The following is a 22722-nucleotide window of genomic DNA, read 5'->3' as shown; positions in this document are numbered from 1 at the left end:
TTATTTATGGTGGTATTGCCCTGAAGATTTAATTATGGAAATAGGTAAACATATTAATCTTTGTTTTATAGTTTCTTGGTTTTGTCTCATACTTAGGTAGGCGTCTGTATTCTAACATTTTAAAAAATAGTCTCTTACATTTTCTAGGAATATGTTATATATTTTTTATTGCTTGGTGCTTTAATCCATATGGCATTGAGTGTGTTTGTGTGTGTGTGTGTGTGTGTGTGTGTGTGGTGGAAAGTAGGGACCTACGTTTATTTTTTCAGAAGAGATAGCTAGTTTTCCTAATTTATTTACTGTATTACTGTATTATATTTGCTCTACTTTGGAATTCTTTTTTAATCGTGAAGTATGTAGATATGCTTATGATCTTTTCTGTTCAGTTTTGTCTTTTACTGAGCTAGTACCTCACTGCTTTAATTACTATGGCATTATAATGTGTTTTGAAATCTGATGGGGCTGCTCTTCCCCCTTCACTATTCTTTTTTATTTTTCAGAATTTACTTGTCTATTCTTGTACATCCTCTTTCTTCAGATGAATTTTAGAACCAACGCATCAACTTCTATTAAAAAAAATCCTTTGAATTGCCTCGGACCTTTTGTGTCAAGAACTGACATCTTTACGATACAGAGTTTTGCATTTATCTTGTATCCAGGCATCATATTAAACTCTGTTCTTAGCTCTATGTTATTTTTCCAGTTAATTAGCTTGAATTCCTAGGTTCGCAATCATGTCAGTTGTAAATAATGGAACACTGGTCTTTGCTAATGTTTGTATCTAATTTTTTTTTTCCTTCTACAACATTGATAAAGATCTCATGACTTCTAGGACAATGCAGATTTATATTGATTAATAAAGAGAAGGCATCCTCTTGTTTTTGACTTTAACACAAATACCCCTTTTCACTTTAAAATATGACAATTACCAATAAAAAAAATGATGATCACCAACGTTCTGATGGATAGCCTTTTTCGAGTTATGGAGATACCCTTCTAGTCTTGATTCCTGATTCACTTATAGTTTTGTCAGGAATAGATATAGAATGGTATAAATGTCTTTTCTGGCGTCCGCCAGGGTGATAATATGGTTATTCTCTTTAATCTGTTAATGTAGTTTATTACAGTAATAGGTTTCCTAATATTGAGATATGCTTGCATTCTTGGAATAAAATTGACAGTGGTGTTTCGGCTATGTCAATATTTGATTTAGGATATAAAACTGTACATTAACAAGTGGCTAGAACAGTGTGCCTCCTTACCTTTTTCACATCATGGTATACAGGGGTAAATGGGCAGGATTGCTCAGGGTAGAGGCAGCTGGCTTCTCAGGCTCTGCCTATTTGCCCCTGAGGCCTTAGGAGATAAATTACACCTACAGCCCATCCAAGGCACACTTGTTGGGAAACTCTCATTTATAGTTTTCCTCTGTGTGATATCCTTTTCCTGATTTAATATCATGACTGTGTGTACTTGTGAATGAACTTGAACTTTTTTCTTATTTTACAGTGTAACTTAGCACAACCTGTTCCCTTTAAAAGTTGGTAATACCCATAAAACCATTTTGACCTGGTGCTTGTTTGGGGAGAGGGTGGGCAGAAATATAAATCTTTCAGTTTCTTTTTTATGTGTGTGAATTCTTTTTTTAAAATTTCATTTATACTTTTATTGAAGAATAATTAACATATAGTTTATCTCCGTTCCAGGTATGCAATATAGTGATTCAACAATTCTGTACATTTCTCAGTGCTCATTGAGATAAGTACACTTGTAATCCCCTCTATTTCACCCATTCCCTCACCCACCTCCCCTCTGGCAAGCAGTCTGTTCTCTGTATTTAAGTCTCCTTTTTGCTTTGATGATTAGTTCATGCACGTTTCCCACTTCTCCTGAGGTCCATTTGTAAAACTCTTCCATTTCATTTGAATTTTCAAATGTATTGATTAGAAATTGTACCTAATATTTTGGGTTTTTTTTTTAATTTTTTTTGTACCTAATATTTTGTAATGTGTCTTAATTTGTATGTATGTGACTACACCTCCCTTTTTGTCTTTTCCTTAATAGAACTGCTCATAGATTAGTATATTTTGTTTTCAGTTAACTATTTTTACAAGTTGTTTTTAAAATATCACTTTCTGCTTTTGTTAATATGCTTTCTATATTCTTGGGTTCTGTTTGATTTTCTTTTAGATTAATTAGGTGAGTGCTTGGTTTATTTTTCAGTCTTTCTTATTTTCTACTTAATGCATTTAAATGATAAATTTTCCTCTGGATTCATGTTTGACCATATCACCTAGTTTCCATCTGCAGTGCTACCACCATCCTTGTTTTATCACTTCATCTGTAGTTTTGTTTTCCTTTTAAACCCAAGAGTTATTTAGAAGTATTTATATACTTCAGCATGGGCAAGTTTTATTTGATGTTTTTTTCTATCCTTTCCCCCACCTTGTTACTACTTACACTGTCTCATGGATGGATGATGTTTCCTGCGTGGATTATACATTTTGGAATGTTTTTGGGTCCTAATGTAATAAACATTACATATAAACTTTTATAACTATTCCATGGGCAATTAAAGCAAATGTATTTTTTTTGTTTGGGTAATATTATATCATATTTCTACATATTAAATCAAACTTGTTACTAAGCTCTTCCTTCTTTTATCTGCTTGATCTAAATCTTTGATGCAAGTATGTAAAACCCCCCTCTTATTTTATCATAGTCTCTTATATCTAGCCTTTTTTTGCTTTACATACTTGAAGTTCTTTTTCAGTGCATTAAATTTCATGGTTATCTTATTGGATTGTGTTAATTCACAACATAAAGATATCTTTGATGCTTTTTGCCTTGATGTTCCTTTGCCACCTTTACTTGGTTTTTGTTACATTTGTCTGCTGGATCTTTATCCATTTCAGTATTTTCAGTTTTTCTGTGTTGTTTGGTTTTAGGTGTATCTTTTCAAAACAGTACAAGATAAGTTCTTTTTTTTTCTTTTGGAATGTCTGCCTTTTAGTTCATAATTAAATCTTTCACATTTCTTACAATTCTGTAATATTTATTTCTAATTCCGTCATTTTTATTGTTTTCTTGCTAGATTTGTGAAAGTGCATGTCCTTTTTTTTGGGGGGGGGTTGCATGTCCTTTCCTATAGTGGTTTAGGAGTTTGAAATATCCTTCTTTTTTTTTTTTAAAGTAAGTTCCATGTGGGGCTTGAGCTCACAACCCCAAGATCAAGACCTGAGCTGAGATCAAGAGTTGGACGCTTAACTGACTGATCCACACAGGCGCCCCTGAAATATCACTTCTAATAGTGGTTGCATATATACATATAATGTATGTATTTTTTAACCTTCTATACTTTTGTATCATTAAAACTTTTAAAGTGAGTGTATAATACCTTTGTGATAAGAAAATAAAACAAAATCATCTGCTTCTAAATGTACCTAGTATTCATTCATTCCTCACCAGTCTCATGCCCCTTGCTCAGGCTCTCTCTTCGAGATTTTATATCCTTCCACTCTTGTCCATCCTGTTTATCGCTGCCAGATTATCTTCTTAAAATATCATGTTCTTCATATAACTCAATTCCTAATAAATCTAAACTCTACAACTGACATCCAAGTCCTCCATGACTCCCCTACATACCCCTCCTATTCTCTACTTGCTTGTGGATCTACTCCAGTCAGACCGGTTTCCTCACTCCCTCATATGTCAGCATTTGTTCCTTCCTTTACTTTCATTTATATTGTTCTCTATTTTTCCCCTATATTTTGCTGAGTCCCACCCAACCACAAAGAGTGCAGATACCTGTCTTACAAGATGAGTTATTCTTTTGTCCTAATAGTTTTCCATTATAGGAAGATGTATATCTTCAAGGAGCAGAAACATTTCTGGTTACAAAACTGTGGGAAGAGACTTCATTTTTGACCATGAAACCCTAAAGCATTTGATGTTTACTGAGAAAGGACATTTAGACCATGTCCTAAAAGGACTTAACTTTGAGATTGATATTTACCCCTCACCCCAAACCAAAGGTTTCTTTATACTATTTCCTTAATAGTCAACAATAGTTGACTCAATTTAAACATCACCTCAATTTAAACCTTTCCGCCATTTCTGAACCCTCTCTAGCAAAGGATAGTCAATCTTCTATTTCCAGGAGAATTGTTTGGGGGATATCAAACTGTAATCTGTGACCTTGAGCTCCTCTGGAAGTTTCTATCAGCTGCTCGAGGCCTGATGCATCAACAGAGCCTTTGCTTGCATTTCAGTCAGTGTGGCCAATCCTACCCTAGAATGGAAGCTAGGAATAGGACACAAGAACTCTAGGCACCGAGGAGACATATTTTCTAATCAATACCAAGAAATCATCAGTTATCTAGTGCACTCCTACCCAACAAGACAAGGTCTTTAGCATACTTTTTACTTTTATTTCCCTTACCATCTCTTCCAGATAATTCTGCCCCCAGAGTTCCTAGAAGGCAGTACATCTGCAAGCAATATTTTCCTCATGAGATGGAGTTCTGCTGGATCAACAAAGCTGAATTCTTGATGAACCACTGCTCCCTTGTCTAGACTTCAAAATATTTTTGGTTGCTTACACTGTACTGTTTCTATTTCATGACCTTAACTTAATAGTTTATTGAGACAATATGTTTTCCTGGTTTCCTGGTTAGCGCCGAGTCTTGTCCCTTCTTGTATGCATTTCTTATTTTTAGTGAATAAAACATGTTTTGCCCCCCTACAGTGTGGCATCAAGTTTTCTTTCATAGCTCAGCAAAGCTGCTCTTGTAGGATCTCTGGGAACACATAGCTGCAAAATTCCACTACAGGATGGGGTCTTGACACATCTAAGTTCACTGTACCACGGCCTTTTTATATCCGGATGTTATATCACTTAGGATAAACTCCCCAACACATGTGCCTCCATTTTGAACCAACTTCAGCATCAGAAAGGTCCTGTCCTCACAGCAATGTGAAAAATAAGGGGGAGCCCAGATGCTCGTGCAGTGCTTGCCGATAAGTTTCTGGTAGTCCTGATACAGAATTTGTCTGAGGATTGCAGTCACGTGTGTATTGTACGCAACGTTTTTCTCACCCACTTTATGTTGTCCCTTTTGAGCATCTTCACAGACTAGCCACTTTCATGAAGAATGGAGATTACTTTTTTCAAAATATACTGCAAGTTCATGTTATTGCTTTTAAGTCACTATTTCTTTTTACCTGGTTGAATGAGGGCTTTATTAGTCTGATTTTTTCATGTGTGTTTTTGTGCAGCCAACTTTTTCTCCTTTTCTACCGACTTTACTAAACCATGCTATGTTTTACAAGACCATACCATGTGTTCAAATTACTGTTGCTAGCCTCTCTCCCAATTTAGCAGCCTTCATTTTTCTTTCTAATAGCATATGTTTCTTCAAAATTGCTATAAATTGTATAGCTTCAGACAGTCTCCATCAATATTCCTCAAACCCCAGCTGTCTGCAAAGAAAAGTCTCTATCTGGGGAATTCAAAAGTGTAGGACATAAGTAGTTCAAAGAGAATATTGGACAGTTATCTAAAAATTATTATTAATGCTTTATTTTTATGGGAACTAGTGTTTTTCCTTTGTTGAGAGCAGCTTTAATGTTGAACCCCAGTTTATTAAAGGCCTTTAGATAAATATAGATATTTATTATCTTAGTACTTCACCAGCTTACCTTTGCAAATAGCAGTTAAGAATGAGAATATCTGAAAATGTAGCCAGTGTCAAAAATAGACTTAAATTTTTATCCAGGAAGTTAAGGTGGGTTTATTTCTGTACACATGTATAGTTCATAATTTGTTTACCATAAGCACCAACACAAAACACCAGAAAACTAAGATAACAAACTTCAATTGTAATTTTATGTTCGTTACATTTCCTTACTTTTTCTCACATTTCCTCTCTCCTGCTAATCCAGGGACTAATATGATTTGCATGTTTTCTTATTTATAAAAGGACAAAACAGCCATTTAAAGTCTTAGATCAATGATCAACATGGATTAAGATGTCCCATCTCTGTAAGCCCAAGTTTGAATTTAGTGGTAATTTAATGACTTCCCCAGAAAAGATACACGAAGTAACTTTCTTCCAGGTTACTTCATTGATAGGGCCTGTGCTGCTTCCCTATTGTGGCATGATGAACCACTTCAAAATTCAGTGGCTTAGGGACCCCCGGGTGGCTCAGTGGGTGAGCCTCTGCCTTTGGCTCAGGGCGTGATCCTGGAGACCTGGAATCGAGTCCCGCGTCGGGCTTCCTGCGTGGAGCCTGCTCCTCCCTCTGCCTGTGTCTCTGCCTCTCTCTCTCTGCATTTTCTCTGTCTCTCATGAATAAATAAATAAAATCTTAAAAAAATTTCAGTGGCTTAAGTCAATAACCTTTTATTATAAGCCTATGAGTTAGGTGGGCATCTCTTCTCATTTTTTACTAGACTCCCTTATGAGTCTGCACTTGGCTATGGGTTAATAAGGAAGCTCTGTTGATCTTGGCTGGGCTCTCTCACATATTTGGGGGTTTGCTGGGATAAACAGGCCCCCAATCACATGATCTTTCATCTTTCATTCAGACTAGCCTAGGCATGTTCTCATAGCATAGAGGAGTTCAAGAGAGAGAGAGTGGAGGTGTGTAAAACCTCTCAAGGCCTAAAAGTGGAACTGGCACACCATCACTTCCTCCATACTCAGCTGGCCAAAGGAAGTCAGAATGGATCCCAGATTAAAGACACTGGGGGGAAAAACTTCACCCTTCAATTGGAAGAACTGCCAAGTCACCTTTCAACAGGTATGAATGTAGGGAATCCATTAATAGTGGCCATCAGCTGGGGATCCTGTACATAGCTGTGCTGCTTTCAACTGTGCCCTCTCACATATTTGGGGGTCACTAGCACTATGCTGCCCTAGGAAGGCCCCAGCTGGGATGGTTGGGGGTCTCTTCCACATGTTTTCTTGCTTTCAAGATTTAGAAAGGACCAAACTCTTGAGGCCTAGAGATGGAACTGGCACATCACCATTTCTGCCACATTCTGTTGGCCAAAGCAAGTTATAGGGTGCTATAGAATGCGTGTCTGTCTTTCCCAAAATTCATATGTTGAAACTGAATTCCCAATGTGAGGTTATTTAAAGGTGGGGGCATTTGGGAAGTGATCACGTCAAGAGGGTGGAGCCCTCGTGAGTGAATGTTTCCCTTTCAGAGAATATTTTCATTGAGAATATTTTCACTCAGAGTTTCTGAGTGATTGAAAATTGTCTCTACCCTCATGTTAGCAAGATGGCAAATTAGGAAGTCCCAATGCTCATCTCTCCTACAAAAACAACAAAAACAATGAATAAACAACTATATGCCAATGGAATAGCTCTAGGAGAGCTCCAGAGTACAATAGAGAAGTACAATAAAGAGTATAATAAAGATAAACAGGGGGATCCCTGGGTGGCTTAGCAGTTAGAGCCTGCCTTTGGCCCGGGGCGTGATCCTGGAGTCCCGGGATCGAGTCACACGTCGGGCTCGCCGCATGGAGCCTGCTTCTCCCTCTGCCTGTGTCTCCTGCCTCTCTCTCTCTCTCTCTCATGAATAAATAAATAAAATCTTAAAAAAAAGGATAAACAAAGCAGCAAAATGGCAACAGTAAGTTCTTACTTATCAATAATCACTTTGAATGTCAGTGCATTAAACTTACCTATCAAAAGGCACAGAATGGATGAATAAACATGATTTAGTGATATGCTGCTTATAAGAGAGACTCACTTTAGAATTAAACACGCATAGGCTGAGAGGGAAGGGACAGAAAAAGACATTTCATGCAAATGGTAACCATGAGAAAGCAGAGATGGTTCTATTTGTATCAGACAAAATAGACTTTAAAACTGTCTCTAGAGACAAAGAAGGTCATTATATAAGGATAAAGGGGTCAATTCAACAGGAAGATGTAACAATTATATAAACACCTGCCATCAGAGCATCTATATATACTAATAAATTTATAAATTTAATTATAAATAAATAAATGTATATATATATACATATGATCTGAAGGCAGAAATTGACAGCCATAAATAATAGTAAGGGACTTCAATACCTCCACTTAAAATAATGGATAGAAAATCCAGACAGAAAGCCAATAAAGAAACAGCTGACTTGAATAATGCTACAGACCACATGGCTAGGGGTCAGCTAGGTGTTGTCTTGATGACAAGTGTGGCTGGGTCTCAATCCAGCAGAATGGCCTGAACTTACGTGGCAGTTGGGGGGTTCAGGAATAGCAAAAGAGCAAGCCTTGATGTGCAAGGGCTTTTCAAGTCTCTGCTAATATTTGCTAATATCCCATTGGCCAAAGCAAACCATATGGCCAACCCAGATACAAGGAGTGGCGCTGTAGAGTTCACTTCTTGACAGAAGGATCTGTGATATCACATTGCAAGGGCAAACATGGAAAGGGGGGAACAGTATGTGGCCATTTTTATAATTTACCACACCCCTCCTCTCATTTCATCCCCTACCCCTCTTTCATCACTTACTCTACTCCAAACAAATGACCTCCTTGCTTTTCCTCAGAAATGGCAGACATGCTCTCCCCTCAGGACCTTTGCACATGCTGATCTCTTTTGCCTGAAATATTCTTCCATCAGCTATCCACATAGCTAGTTCCTTTGACTCCTGCAGGTTAGTGGGTTGGCAGTTTTTCGGTTCTTGGCTGGAATCATTCACGTGTCTGTGATAATCTGGTAGCCCAGTTGAGTGCTAGGCAGGCTTTCAGCTGTAATGGCTTCTGAGTGCTCCACATCTCACTCACTGGGCTTGTTCACACAGTAATCATAAGGTTGACTCTAAGCAAACATAGAAGCATGGTCGAGGCCTCTGGAGACGTAGCTTGGCATTAGCGCAGTGTTACTTCCAACACATCCTGTTGGCTCACGTGAGTCAGAAGTCCAGGTTATCAGATTCAAGGGATGGGAGACAGATTCCACTCCTCAATGGGAGGAGCTTTAAAGTCAATTTGCAAAGGAGCAGGAATACCGGGAGAGAATAATTGTGGCCATTCTTGCAAGCAGTACCTCATAAGGTGCCATTTTTTCAGTATTTTTCTTCAAAACAATAGTCTTCAGTGCTAAGGGAGTGTATCTTTCATTACTCCTGCAATTATGGTTTCCCATCTCTCCTTTCTCTTCTTCACCATTTGGAAATTCTATCAGACAGACATCAACTCACCTGTATCTATTCTTTATATCTCAGAATGTTTCTTTCCTAGCTTTGTTCTCTCTTCCTCCCTACTCCTCCCCAGTATGTTCTAAAACTGTACTTTAATGTCATCTTCCAGACATCTAATTTGATTTCCCGCTGTGTTCCTTCTGCTACTTAGATTTTTCCTTTAAGGGAATATTTTCTTTTTTAATCTGGCAATTATATTTACAATATTCGCAAACTGTTTCCTTTACAACCGTATATTTTTTATTTCACAGTAGCTTGTTCTGTTCCTTTATGGATACACAATTTTTTTTTTTAGTTTCAAATTTTAGTTTAAATTCCAGTTAATTAACATACAGTAAAACATTAGTTTCAGGTGTAAAATTTAGTGATTCATACATATGACACCCAGTGTTCATCATAAGTGCCCTCCTTAATGCCCATCACCCATTTAGACTACCCCCACGCACTTCCCCTCTAGTGTGTTCTCTATAGTTGAGTCCATTTTTTGCCTCCCTCTCTTCCCCCATGTTCATTTGTTTTGTTTCTTAAATTCTACATATGAGTGAAATCATATGGTATTTGTCATTCTTTGACTTATTTCACTTAGCATAATACACTCCAGCTCCATCCACATTGTTGCAAATGGCAAGATTTCATTCTTTTTGATGGCTGAGTAACATATATATATATGTATATATATATATATTCATATGCATAAAGAAGAGGTGGTGTATATATATATATATATACATATACCTCTTCTTTATCCATTCATCAGTCAATGGACATTTGGGTTCTTTTCATAATTTAGCTATTGTTGATGATGTTGCTATAAACATCGGGGTGCATGTATCCCTTTGAATCAGTATTTTTGTATCCTTTGGGTAAATACCTAGTAGTACAATTACTGGATCATAAGGGTAGCTCTATTTTTAACTTCTTGAGGAACCTCCATACTGTTCTCCAGAGTGGCTGCACTAGTTTGCATTCCCACCAACAGTGCAAGAGGGTTCCCCTTTCTCCGCATCTCAGCCAACATCTGTTGTTGCCTGTGTTGTTGATTTTCAAAATCCTCTTGAATCTCTCTCCGAGGACTTTTTCCTAAAGCTTTCTTCTGTTTCTTGCATTAAGCCTTCGGAGTTAGTTCCTCTGTTCAGCTTTGGTTCACTTTTGCATGCTGTTCATCATCTTCAGGTAATGGGCAATTATTTTTCAGCTGGCCTCTTCTGAGCTGTTCAAGTTAATTATTAATGATCATAATGTCACTACTATCCCTGTTGTTACTCTGGATCACATAACATTGAGTTATCTATTTGAGAAATAATTCAGTAAAAAAAATCAGAGCTTATAATTTGGAGTATTCTAATTTGGAGTTATCTGCTCTTATGACTTTCAGAAAGGGGCTTCTGTTTAAGCATTGTGTGATTTTTGTTTCCTTGGCATCTTAATGCATATGGGAGGGCTTTCCTTATTAGCAGTCAAAAATGGCTCTCCCTGAACTTCTACTATAGCTGTTTTGAAGTGGATTTTTGTGAGGGTTTCCCGCCTGACCCCTAAAGTGAAACTCCTGTACTTCAAATAGCCTATTTTTTGAGCCAGACTATTCTGAACCTACCTTACAAATCTGGCAAAAATTCATTCAGCCATTTTCATATGATAGTGATATGCACTGATAAAAATATTCAACACTACATTGTTCATAATTTCAAGTAATTGAAAACCTATTTGAAAGTCATTTGGCATATTATATAGCATATATAGCATATGTTCTGATATATGTGCAGTGAAGGATGCACCATTATACTGTTTGAATTTTCTAACCATGTATAGCTTTTCTGAAAAGGTCATCTGGTGTTAACTGGTATTAGAGTTACATGGGATATTTGGTTCTTATACATTATACATTTTAAATTAAGAGAAAAGAAATAATTTAAATACAAATTATGCAATATTAGCTCAACAATGTAAAAATGCCTAGGAAAAAAAAAATGGGAGAAAAGATACCAAAATGTTAATGGTGGTTATCTTGGGGTTAAGGGTGGTTTTTTTTTTTAAGGGTGGTTTTTAAAGTATTTTCTGTATTCTTCAATTTCTTTACTGAGTATGTAGTATTTCTTAAGCAGAAAATAAATAATTGAATGAAAATAAATTTCACAAGATGAACAAAAGCATAGGACTTATATATTATGCTTATATGGTAGAAATCATGAGTTTATCATTATAATGCTGGTGCCTAAAATAATTTAAATAAGGGATGGTTGATGTCTTTCTGGAATAGTGAGGAAAGACAATTGTGGCTTTGCTAAAGCATACTAGGGATTAAATGGAGACAATATATAGGTCTACACTATGGCCCCAGGTCTCTCCTCTAAACTCTTGGAAGGCCTATTGTGTATATTCCTCATTAAGCACATATTCTTCAGCATTCCCAACTAAGTGGTTTCATGGCGAAGAGTTTCATGTCTTAAAAGTCATTGTATTATCTAGAATGCCTAGTGCAAAACTGTCCTTAAGTAAATACATGATGGTTGATGAAAAAAGTGGCATAGCTTATTTTATGACGCCGAGTGGACTGGTTATTTCACCCGGTAAACTTGCTCTTTTACAGTCATGGAGGCTTCCATCATAATGGGTAATACGAAGAAGATATCAATGCACAGAAAGGTTATGTACCTTGCCCAAGATGATGCAACTGTAAGTGAGACGTTTGGGATTTGTACTCAGGTTGTCTTGCTCTGGAGCTTGGGGTGTTTGCCAATACATGCTATGTCAAATGCCTTGATTGATTCAGCTGGTAAAAAAACAATTAGCCCAGATACATTTAAACAGTGTATTAATTACTTACATAGACAGCAAAAGCCAGATTTTTATACCGTCACCTTCCACAGGGGGACACTGAAATAAAAGAGGCCAGATGAAAGGCAGTATGAGAAGTAGGATACCTTGTGGCTGAGGGGCCAATTGCACACCATAGCTAAGAGTGGTTATAGACTGTAGTTCTCCCTTAGGGGGGTGGCATGGAGCAATCCTCAAAACTCTACTATCTAGATAAAATCTAGCAAGTGGGCAAGTAAGTCAGCTCATTTGAGTAAGTGGGAGAAGTAAGTAAAGAAATAGCAACAAGCTTCAGGTTTAGTTGAAAAGGCTAAGAGCCAAAATGCCCTGATGATGTGGGTGAGGAGCTTGGTCTTGGTTTACTGAGCATCATGTAAAGTCTTAAGGAAGGATTATATAAGCTGAGGCGTCCTTCAAGAGGACAGCATTGTGTCAGAATAGCTGTTGAACCAAAAGCAGGGAAGAAGTTTATATGGTTATTATAGGATATTATTTGCTCTTGAGAGTTCAGAAGGATAAATTGTGGCAATGTGCTTCTAAGAAGTCACTAAAAGGACCTCTGCCCTTATTGCTTTGAAATTCCATTTTTGAGATGATTTTTCCATTTACCTAGTTTCTTAGTTTGCCTAAAACAAAGTAGCTGGTCCACTTATCTTTAGAATGCAAGAATGATTCTATAGATAATTTCTTAATATATAACATTTTAATATAAATCTAAGAAGCTGCAGCTTGTGAAAAATTATGTTTGTGAAAAATAGAAAATGCCTGTAACGTGCAAGTTCTCCAATATTGTACTTCTTTTTCTTCCAAATATGAATGTTATGTCTGAAGACCTAACATAAGTTAATATTCATAAATGTTAATATTCATAAATGGGAAATTATTGCAACGAAACCTGGTTAGATTATGATTGGCTTCAGAGAAAAACCTTGGAATTAATCGACCTCAAACGGGGAAAGTATATACTGAAATGCATGTGTGCACGTGCGCACACACACACACACACGCAAGATCCTAAATTTGGAAAAGTACAGAACAAGGATCTGGAAGACTCCTGATTCTAAGACTAACTCACTGATTTAAACCATTTCATTGCTTTCTCTTTTTTTTTTGTATATTTTTATTGGAGTTCAATTTGCCAACATATAGCATAACACCCAGTGCTCATCCCGTCAAGTGCCCCCGTTAGTGCCCGTCACTCAGTCACCCCAACCCCCAGCCCACCTCCCCTTCCACTACCCTCGTTTGGTTCCCAGAGTTAGGAGTCTCTCATGTGCTGTCACCCTCTCTGATATTTCCCACTCATTTTCTCTCTTTTCCCCTTTATTCTCTCTCACCATTTTTTATATTCCCCAAATGAATGGGACCAGATAATGATTGTCCCTCTCCGATTGACTTACTTCACTCATCATAATACCCTCCAGTTCCATCCACGTTGAAGCAAATGGTGGGTATTTGTCATTTCTAATGGCTGAGGAATATTCCATTGTATACATAAACCACATTTTCTTTATCCATTTCCTTGCCTTTGTGGTTTAACTGCAGGATTTCTAAGAGCTCTTCCAATTCTGACATACTGAATCTAACATTTTCAGAATGTACCATGGTTCATTAGCTTGTTTTTTCTAATAATTCTTTAAAATAGTAACATTTATTACATAATATCCTACTGATATCTCATTGTTGTATTGTGGTATCTAATTGTTTATTATTTTAATAGTGTCAAGTATTGAGGATAATGAAGCCCATAGGAGGAAATGCATGATTTGTGCAATTCACATGCTTGGACAAATCTCAATCACTGCTTCCTAGGAAGCAATAATGATTGTGACAAACTAATAGGACTTTAGTCCAAACAGAGAATCATGGTCCGTAATGAAATTATAAAAAGACTCCAATTAATGAGTTTGCTATTGGACATTTCATGTTTATAAATGTTAGCTCACTGGGTTTTCATCAGTGATAAATATAAAAATAAATGCAAATTTGAGAAGTGCTAGGTTTTCATTTTAGGAGGCACCTCCAAATCTCTGCTTTTTTGCTTTTTAACAAATGAGTCTTATAAGGGCTCCCTGTGTATTAGGAATACAGCATATGGATTCACAATCCTGACTTTCAGAAATGTCTTTTTAAAAACTGTAAGGCCAAGCTCTTCACTTATTTTTATTTTTTTTTAATTGACAAAGGAATTAAGAAGCAATTTGTGGTTTTATACTTCACTGCCTCTGAGCTGGCTTTCCTGTTTAATTCCTGTGCTGTATACATTCTTAATAATTTAATATTTGAAGTATAATAAAGCTAAAAAGATGAAGACATCCTGATATGGGAAATCAAAATTGCAATTAAACTATCGTCTGAGTCACTCATTAGGGAGAGATCTCTTGAAGTGTTATTGTAAATAATAAAATTGGCCTTAGGGGGTTTCTTTCAACAGGTTCAGTTTATTTAACTACTAAGTGCTGTTTTTGAATGTGTAATTGCCATTTGACTGAAATATTTGTGTCCCCTCAAAATCCTTATGTTGAAACTTAATCTCCATTGTGAAGGCCTTTGAAGGTGGGGTCTTTGGGAGGTGATGAGATCATGAGAGTGGAATCCTCATGAATGGTTATAGTGCTCTTATAAAAGAGGTCCCAGAGAGCGTCCTTGCCCCTCTGCCATAAAAAAGATTGCAGTCTATGAATTGAGAAATGAATGACACTGAATCTACCAGCACCTTGATCTTGGACTTCCCAGCTTCTAGAGCTGTGACAAATAAATATCTGTTGTTTAAATAGCCAAACTATGGAGAAAGCCCAAATGTCCATTGACTGATGGATGGGTAAAGAAGATGTGGTACATATAGTCAATGGAATATTGACCAAAAAGAATGAAATCTTGCCATTTGCAATGACATGAGCTAGAACGTATTATGCTAAGTGAAATAAGTCAGGAAAAGTCAAATCCAATATGATCCCACTCATATGTGGAATTTAAGAATAAAACAGATGAACCTATGGAAAGGGGGGAAAGGAAAAAAAGGAGAGAGGGGAAGCAAGCCATAAGTGACTCTTAACAATAGAGAACCATCTGAGGGTTGCTGGAGGGAAGTCGGTGGGGAAAGGGCTAGATGGGGGATGCGCATTAAGGAGGGTACTTGTGATGAGCACCGGGTGTTGTATGGAAGTGATGAATCACAGAATTCTACTCCAAACAAATATTACCCTGTATGTTATCTAACAAAATTTAAATTAGAAAAAAAAATCTGTTGTATATAAGCCACCTAGTCTAGGGTATTTTGTTACAGCAGCCTGAACAGACTAAGACAGTAACAGAAGGAAATACTAATCTTGCAACTTAATTTATTCACGAGAGAGAGAACCATATTGGTAAAAGTTTTGTGAAATAAGCAATATCGATGACACTGAGAATCACAGTCTCATACATAACACAGGATTGTGGTTTGCCAAGCACACAATTTACTTTTTTTTTTTTAAAGAATTCTCTTAAATGTATTTGGTCACTGCATCTTTTTTAAGTAGGCTCCACACCCAACATGGGGCCCAAACTCATGACCCTGAGATCAAGAGTCTCATGCTCTAAGGACTGAGCCAGCCAGGTGCTCCCAATTTACTTTGATCGTTAGTGCAAATACCATCCTTATGAGTATGATTTTTTTTCAAGAATATATATAATAAATTTCTCACAAGATCTATTTGAAACTGAACCTTAGGAAGGCAGAGAGGCAGCTGGTGAGGAGAGCAGTGATTTGGCTTCTGTTTCTAACTCTGTCACATTTTAAAAATTACTACCTCGGTCAAGTCCTATCCCTGCCATGGTCCTCGGTTACCTCATTTGTAACATGAGTGAATTAGACTGGAGGCCTTTAAAGGATTCTCAAGATATGGTTCCAGGCCTACTGCAGGGCAGTGAATTTTCCCCTGGTGAGTTTTAGAAGAATCTAAAGGTATGAGCCCTTTCCTTGGTGAGTGCAGGCAAAAGGCACATAATTCCAGAGACCATCATTTTATGCTCAACTAGGAGAACTTACTTTCTTGCTTAACACTCACATAGAGCTGACGCTATGCCTGGCACTGTCCTAGGAAATTTTAAAATACTGGTTCCTTGTGTTTAATCCTCATAACAACACTATAGACAGATGATGCTTTTATCTTCCCCATTTTATGGATGGAAAACTGAGGTACAGAAAAGTTGGGTAATTTGCCCAAGGACACAGGGCTAGTACATCCAGAGTTGAGATTCTTTTTTTTTTTTTTTTAAAGATTTTATTTATTTATTCATGACAGAGAGAGAGAGAGAGAGAGAGAGAGAGAGAGACATAGGCAGAAGGAGAAGCAGGCTCCATGCAGGGAGCCCAGTGTGGGACTCGATCCTGGGTCTCCAGGATCACGCCCTGGGCCGAAGGCAGGTGCTAAACCGCTGAGCCACTCAGGCATCCCCAGAGTTTAGATTCAAATATAAACAATCTGGGCCTCTTGGACGGCTCAGTCGGAAGAGCATGTGACCCTTGATCACAGGGTTGTGAGTTCGAGCCTCACATTGGGGTTAGAGATTACTTTAAAATAAATAAACAAATAACAAATCTAGACAATCCGGCTCCAGAGTCCATGCTCTTGAACATTATTACGTACTACCAACTAATGAAGAGAGTGATTAAAGGTTTCTAAAACTTGATATTGCATAAGCTTAAATCAGCACATTGCTTAAGTTTATTGAAAATTCAAATTCAGGATTGTAAGGCCTCCATGGAGCATGTTCATACACAGCTCGCTGCTGGACCTCTCATGGTTTCGGGGAGGCTATTTAAACGGTAGCCCGTTTTCAAAGTTGCCTTGATTGGTTTGCATTTACCATGGCCATTTCCTTGCATTTTCATTTTCAATGACCATTGGTGTGTGCTGGTGACTCTTCATCAGTAGTATGTCTTCTTCCTCCATTCTTGGCTCTCCTATCATTACTCCTTAGGCTTCCCCGCAGTAAGAAAGAGGCCCATGCCTGAGCCATAGAAGCCTTGATGACCTCTCCCTCAGCTATCAAAGACTCTCACAGCTTTGAGATTACTTACTTCTTGCAAGGGCCTCAGTTTAGTGCTCTCATTCCCTTTAGGTCCTGTGTTGGCAGAGTGAGGAGGAGGATGGGGGAGGTGTTTATTCTTCCACTTTCAACTTACTCCTCCAGTTACTTGTAGGCAATTTTAGGAAGATCTCGTACAGTGGAAGGTAGGCTGAGGAGGTAAATATGGTGTCAACTTTTCATTGTTCAAAAAAAAATTCAGGTTGCTATTTGAAAATTCAGGTTCTAATTTTAGTGATAGAAAAAGAAATATGGTTCAGTGTATACTTTTTGTTTTTCTAACCATTACAAAAGTATTCACGAATCTATGACTTTTTACAACGAAATATGTAGTTCCTATGAAGCTACGTATCTTAGATTAAGGGACATGTGGCAGGTACAGAAATGAAATATTGATGCATCTAGTAAGTATCAAATTAGAACAATTTCCATGACAACTTATTCAGTCTTCTCTAATACAACATTTGTACAGTTCATATACAGAATCAACATTCTGTTGCTTGGCTCCCAATATGTTATTTTGTGTATGAGATGTCATATGTTACAATTATGGTATCACATGCTGATGTTTTTAGATATAACAGAATAATGCTATTACTTGACTATGAAATAACTGTTGTGTGCCAATCTCAGCCTATTGATAACCAATATGTGGCTGGACTGGCCTTTGTGGTTCTTATTATGATTGCAAGACATCCTTGGCAATAACCATTATGAAACTTTGAAAAAAAAAGGCTTATTACTTATAGGTCCTAGAAATTACATAGTACACTTAGGGCCACACAGGTTGAGGGGTGTTGAGAATGGAGGGTGGTGGAGTTCTACTTTTATGGGGGTTGAAGGTGGGGGCTTTAGGATTTTGCTGTTTCATTCTTTCTTGGTGAATTTAAAACATAAGAGCAGGAATTTAAATCTTGGGAAGAGAAAACACAAGACACTCAAATGGTCAGTTATTGAAATCAACCAAGATCTCTACAACAAGGGAGTCTCGGGGGGTAAGGGAGGACGGGCTCTCTATCTAGGCCTGTGGCTGGCAGTGCGTTTATTCCAGATAGTTATCTCTGAAGTGGATGCCTCAGCAATCAAAGCTTCAGTCAAGCACCTGTATTATAAAAAAGAAAAACGCAACTGTCAAGGCTTACACTCTAGTAACTCATAAGGAAGTTAGGCCATTGGTCTTACTATTAACAAAAATATACACATAGATTAATTTGCTCATGTATGTCCATTGATATCATCATCAAAAACAGCAAGTATAAATTATGCCCCTACTATAGGCAGTCATACAATGAGGTATGCCTTGCGGACCTTTGAGGGCCAAGGAAGTGCCATCCAGTTGCAAAAAGAGGACACATATGAAGCAAGACAGAAATACCAGGAGCCCAAAACAGTGATGCAAGCAGTAAGTGACAAAGGAGCTGAGAGAAGTGACTGGTTGTTGGGGATGGGGCACTTAAGAATGGTTATGAGAAGGAGGTACCCCTTAAAACAGATGCTGAAAAAACAAAAACAAAAACAGATGCTGAATTTTTCCTGCTTCTCCTACTTAAGCCTATGGAAAGTGCTGCATTTGGGTAGAAGTTCACGAGTAGGACCCCAGGACCAACATTGGGCCATAAAGATCCTTCTGATAGGATCTGAATGGTTTCTCATGGCAAATCCTTTCTTTAATTGCTGTAGACAAAAAAAAAAAATGATACCAAATTCCCAAACTTTCATTTTATGTATAACCAGAGACAACCCATACTGACCTCCTGTTAGATATTAAAAGATTATTAAACCTTGGTATTCATAAAATGAAATGAGCACATTGCTGATGTGTCCTAGGGACTTAAATCTGGGGTTCTCTCAAGGAGCCTGGTAGGTGTTGAGCAACACTGTAAAACGCCCCTCCCCCGGGCATGCTCACACGTAGACGCTGGCGACCCCAAGGCTCTCAGGAGCATACCTGGTCAGCAAGCCCTCTGTGCTTTCATTACTGAGTTGATTATAGTGTTCTGTGGCTGTTTTCTTGCTTTCTAATTTCAACGTGCTATAATTGGTTTAGCCCCATAATTATCTGTTTCATTTGTTGTGCATGTTTTTGTTAATGGTACACGGTTGTATTGTTTGTCTCAACTTTTGGCAATAACGAGGCTTTTGAACGTGATGTGATACAATCCAAATATGATTAGTCATACTCTTGGTGTTTATAGTAGGTGTATACGTACCCTCCTCCCAAATGTGTTTAAACCATAAAGCTTCATTGTCCAAATATTTGATCTTTCATTCCATAAATATTTATTGAAGCCCTACTATTGATCTCTGCACCACCAATCCATCCCAAAAAACCTTTCTCATCTCAGGAAATGACTTCACAATCTACTCAACTACTCAGGGTAAAAACTTAGGAATCAGCCTTGATTCCTCTTTTCTCCTTATATGTCACATCCAACCCACCCAAGGAAGTCTTGTGATCGCTCTACCTGCAAAATATATTCCAAATTCAATCACTTCTCATCATCTCCACTATTAGTCCCATTGTCCAAGCCATTAGCATCTCTTGCCTGAGTTATTGCAATAGCCTAAAAATTAGTGTCCTTGTCTCCTCACAGGACTGTCCCTCCCATGAAGATCATCCTACATACAGCAGACAAAGTGTATGTCTTAAAACATAAATCAGACATACCACTCTACTTAAAATCTCTTAAGTACTTCCCATTCACCAGCAGAGGAGCGTCCATTCTCGCCTTCTGGCCTATAAGGCTTTCCATGATCTGGCCTCTGCCTAACATGCTAACCTCCTCTTGTACTCAGCCCCGCATTTCCTCTGCTGCAGCCACACTGGCTTTCTCCTTCACGATTCAACATGCCCATATTCCCATGACAGGGTCTTTTACTTGCTGTTCTTTCTACTTGGCATACTTTTTCTTCATTTTTTCAAATAGTTGACTTCTTATCATTCAGGTCTCAAGAAAAGCATTTCCTCCTCCTTAGAGAAGCCTTCCCTGACCACACAAGCTAAAGAAGCCCTTCTAGTCACTCTACATCACCCCGTTTTTGTCTTCTTCAGAGCATCAATATCTGAACCAACCTAAGCGATCCATGTAGACATGCGTATTCCTCTCTCTCCTCCCTGGAGTCTAAGCGGTAACTGTCTTTTTCACTGCTCTAGCACTTAGGAGACTTTTAATTCAAGCAACAGAAGGCCCAATTCAAACTGACTTAAGCCCTAAGGAGATTTCTTATTGTATATTATACAAAGTCCAGAGGCTGAGTGGTTACGGCATTGGCTAAATCACTGAGTTAGCAATACTATCAAAGAACCGGGTTCTTTCTACCTACATACATTTGACCAACTTCAGCCACAGACTTAACCCTCTCGAGGTGGAAAGGTGGCTCTGAGAAAAGCAGCCTCAAGGCACCACCCCCAAAGCCTGAGGAGACAACTTCCCTTCCTTAAGTCTCTTCTCAAGGCTGAGGAAGTCTTTCTCAGAAGCCTCCCAGCATCCTTCCCTCACATTTCACTGGCCGGTACATTTATTGACTGACCCACTACACTAGACACACTTAGCCATGAAAACAAGCAAAATCCTTTGCCTTACGTAGTGCTTTGGGGTTTACTGGGGTTGCTGAGGAGACGCCCTTCTTCCCAACCAGGTTTGGAACAATTTGAGAAAGCCAAGAAATGGCACCCGGAGCCAGATATCATCTTTATAACCTTCAGAGGCCAGCTTGGAGGATGTGGCCTCAGGCCTGTTAGCTAACTGGGCTTGCTAATACAGAACCCTGAAATGGGCAATTTTGCCCACCCATTCACAGCAGTGCCAAGCTGGAAGAGCCCCCCCCCCCCAAACTCCTTAGAGAAGCAGAATTCCTGGAGTAGCAGACAGAAGCTGCTTCTAAATAGTGTGACAAGGGATCCCTGGGTGGCTCAGTGGTTTAGCGCCTGCCTTCGGCCCAGGGCGTGATCCTGGAGACTCGGGATCGAGTCCCACGTCGGGCTCCCTGCATGGGGCCTGCTTCTCCCTCTGCCTGTGTCTCTGCCTCTCTCTCTCTCTGTCTCTCGTCAATCAATAAATAAAAATTAAAAAAAAATAGTGTAACAAGTCACAAGGGTCAATGCTAGGATGAGAAGGATTGGTCAGGACACTGACCAAAAGGTAAGTTGTGACACAGATCAGAATGGAGATGGTAGATAAATGTGATGATGCCCCTACATCGTGAGTGAAGGTGAAGGCGGCCTGAATCCATGCTGTGGACGTGATTTCCCAGAGGAGCTTTGCAGGGCTAGATGTCAACTGTCTTCAACACATACTCTATGCAATCTTGGGAAGGAGTGGATTGGTCATCCTTCCACACTCCTTTGTATTGTCTGTTTGAGCCAGGTGTAGGTATAGTCAGGTAGGAAATGGATTGCTTACATGCTGCACCAGTTAGAGCAAGCGTCTAAGCAGTTTGCAGTTTGCACAACCACACCGGGAGCTATGGAACAGCAGCGTTGCCTTGGAGGTTTCCAGGTTACCTGTGTTAGCATCTTGCTCAGACTGGGCTCTAGAATTGTGTGGGAAGGTGTAAGAAGATTCTGTGAGTCTCTCTTCATGCTGAGGGCTTGGAAATAAGGCTCTCGTGGTTTTGTTTTTTTTTTTTTTTTTTTTGAAGTTGAGTATAATTGACAACGTTACATTCGTTTCAGGTATACAACGTAGTGATTCTACAACTCTGTACAGGCTCACATATTTTTTTTTGCAGGCATTTACATATCATATCAAAAAAAGCACTTAGGTGAGTTTGCAAGAAGCGCCCATCACTTCTACCCTAGTAAGCTTATGATAAAGTTGTTCACTCAGGTTTATGTGCAACTACCTACAGGAATGTTCAGGATATCCCACTCCCTCCAAGTTTTTCTGTTGAAATGTCCGATAAGAATTATCTTTCAGAGATGTCACGAAATGAGGTTTGGTGTTTTTTAAAAAAGATTTTATTTATTTATTTATTTATTTATTTATTTATTTATTTGAGACACACAGAGAGAGGCAGAGACACAGGCAGAGGGAGAAGCAGGCTCCCTGCAGGGAGCCCAATGTGGGACTCGATCCCGGAATCCTGGGATCATGCCCTGAGCCGAAGGCAGATGCTCAATCGCTGAGCCACTCAGGTGCCCCAAGAAATGAGGTTTTGATTAAGACTGTGATTTTCTTTAAGATGTATACAATGGAATATTCCTCAGCCATTAGAAACGACAAATACCCACCATTTGTTTCCTCGTGGATGGAACTGGAGGGTATTATGCTGAGTGAAGTAAGTCAATCGGAGAAGGACAAACATTATATGGTCTCATTCATTTGGGGAATATAAAAAATAGTGAAAGGGCATAAAGGGGAAAGGAGAAAAAAATGAGTGGGAAATATCAGAAAGGGAAACAGAACGTGAAAGACCCCTAACTCTGGGAAATGAACTAGGGGTGGTGGAAGGGGAGGTGGCCGGGGGGTGGGGGTGACTGGGTGATGGGCACTGAGGGGGGCACTTGACGGGATGAGCCCTGGGTGTTATGCTATATGTTGGCAAATTGAACTCCAATAAAAAAAAATTTAAAAAAATTGGTGCAATCAAATAAATTTGTTATTTACA

At 38.6% G+C, this 22722-nt stretch overlaps 1 protein-coding gene across 1 annotated transcript in view; it reads left to right on the top strand.

The window, feature by feature from the left end:
- LOC144308368 (uncharacterized) overlaps positions 1 to 4744 on the top strand; it is a 77270-nt gene extending 72526 nt beyond the window's left edge. The window contains exons 7-8 of the mRNA XM_077888740.1: positions 1707 to 3333; positions 4454 to 4744. The gene's annotated coding sequence lies outside the window, so the exon portion shown is untranslated. The remainder of the gene's footprint in view (positions 1 to 1706; positions 3334 to 4453) is intronic.
- The last annotated feature ends 17978 nt before the right edge of the window (positions 4745 to 22722 follow it).

This window comes from Canis aureus, chromosome X, assembly GCF_053574225.1.
Source record: "Canis aureus isolate CA01 chromosome X, VMU_Caureus_v.1.0, whole genome shotgun sequence".
Classification (NCBI taxonomy): Eukaryota; Metazoa; Chordata; class Mammalia; order Carnivora; family Canidae; genus Canis; species Canis aureus.
This window is presented reverse-complemented; position numbering and strand designations above follow the sequence as displayed.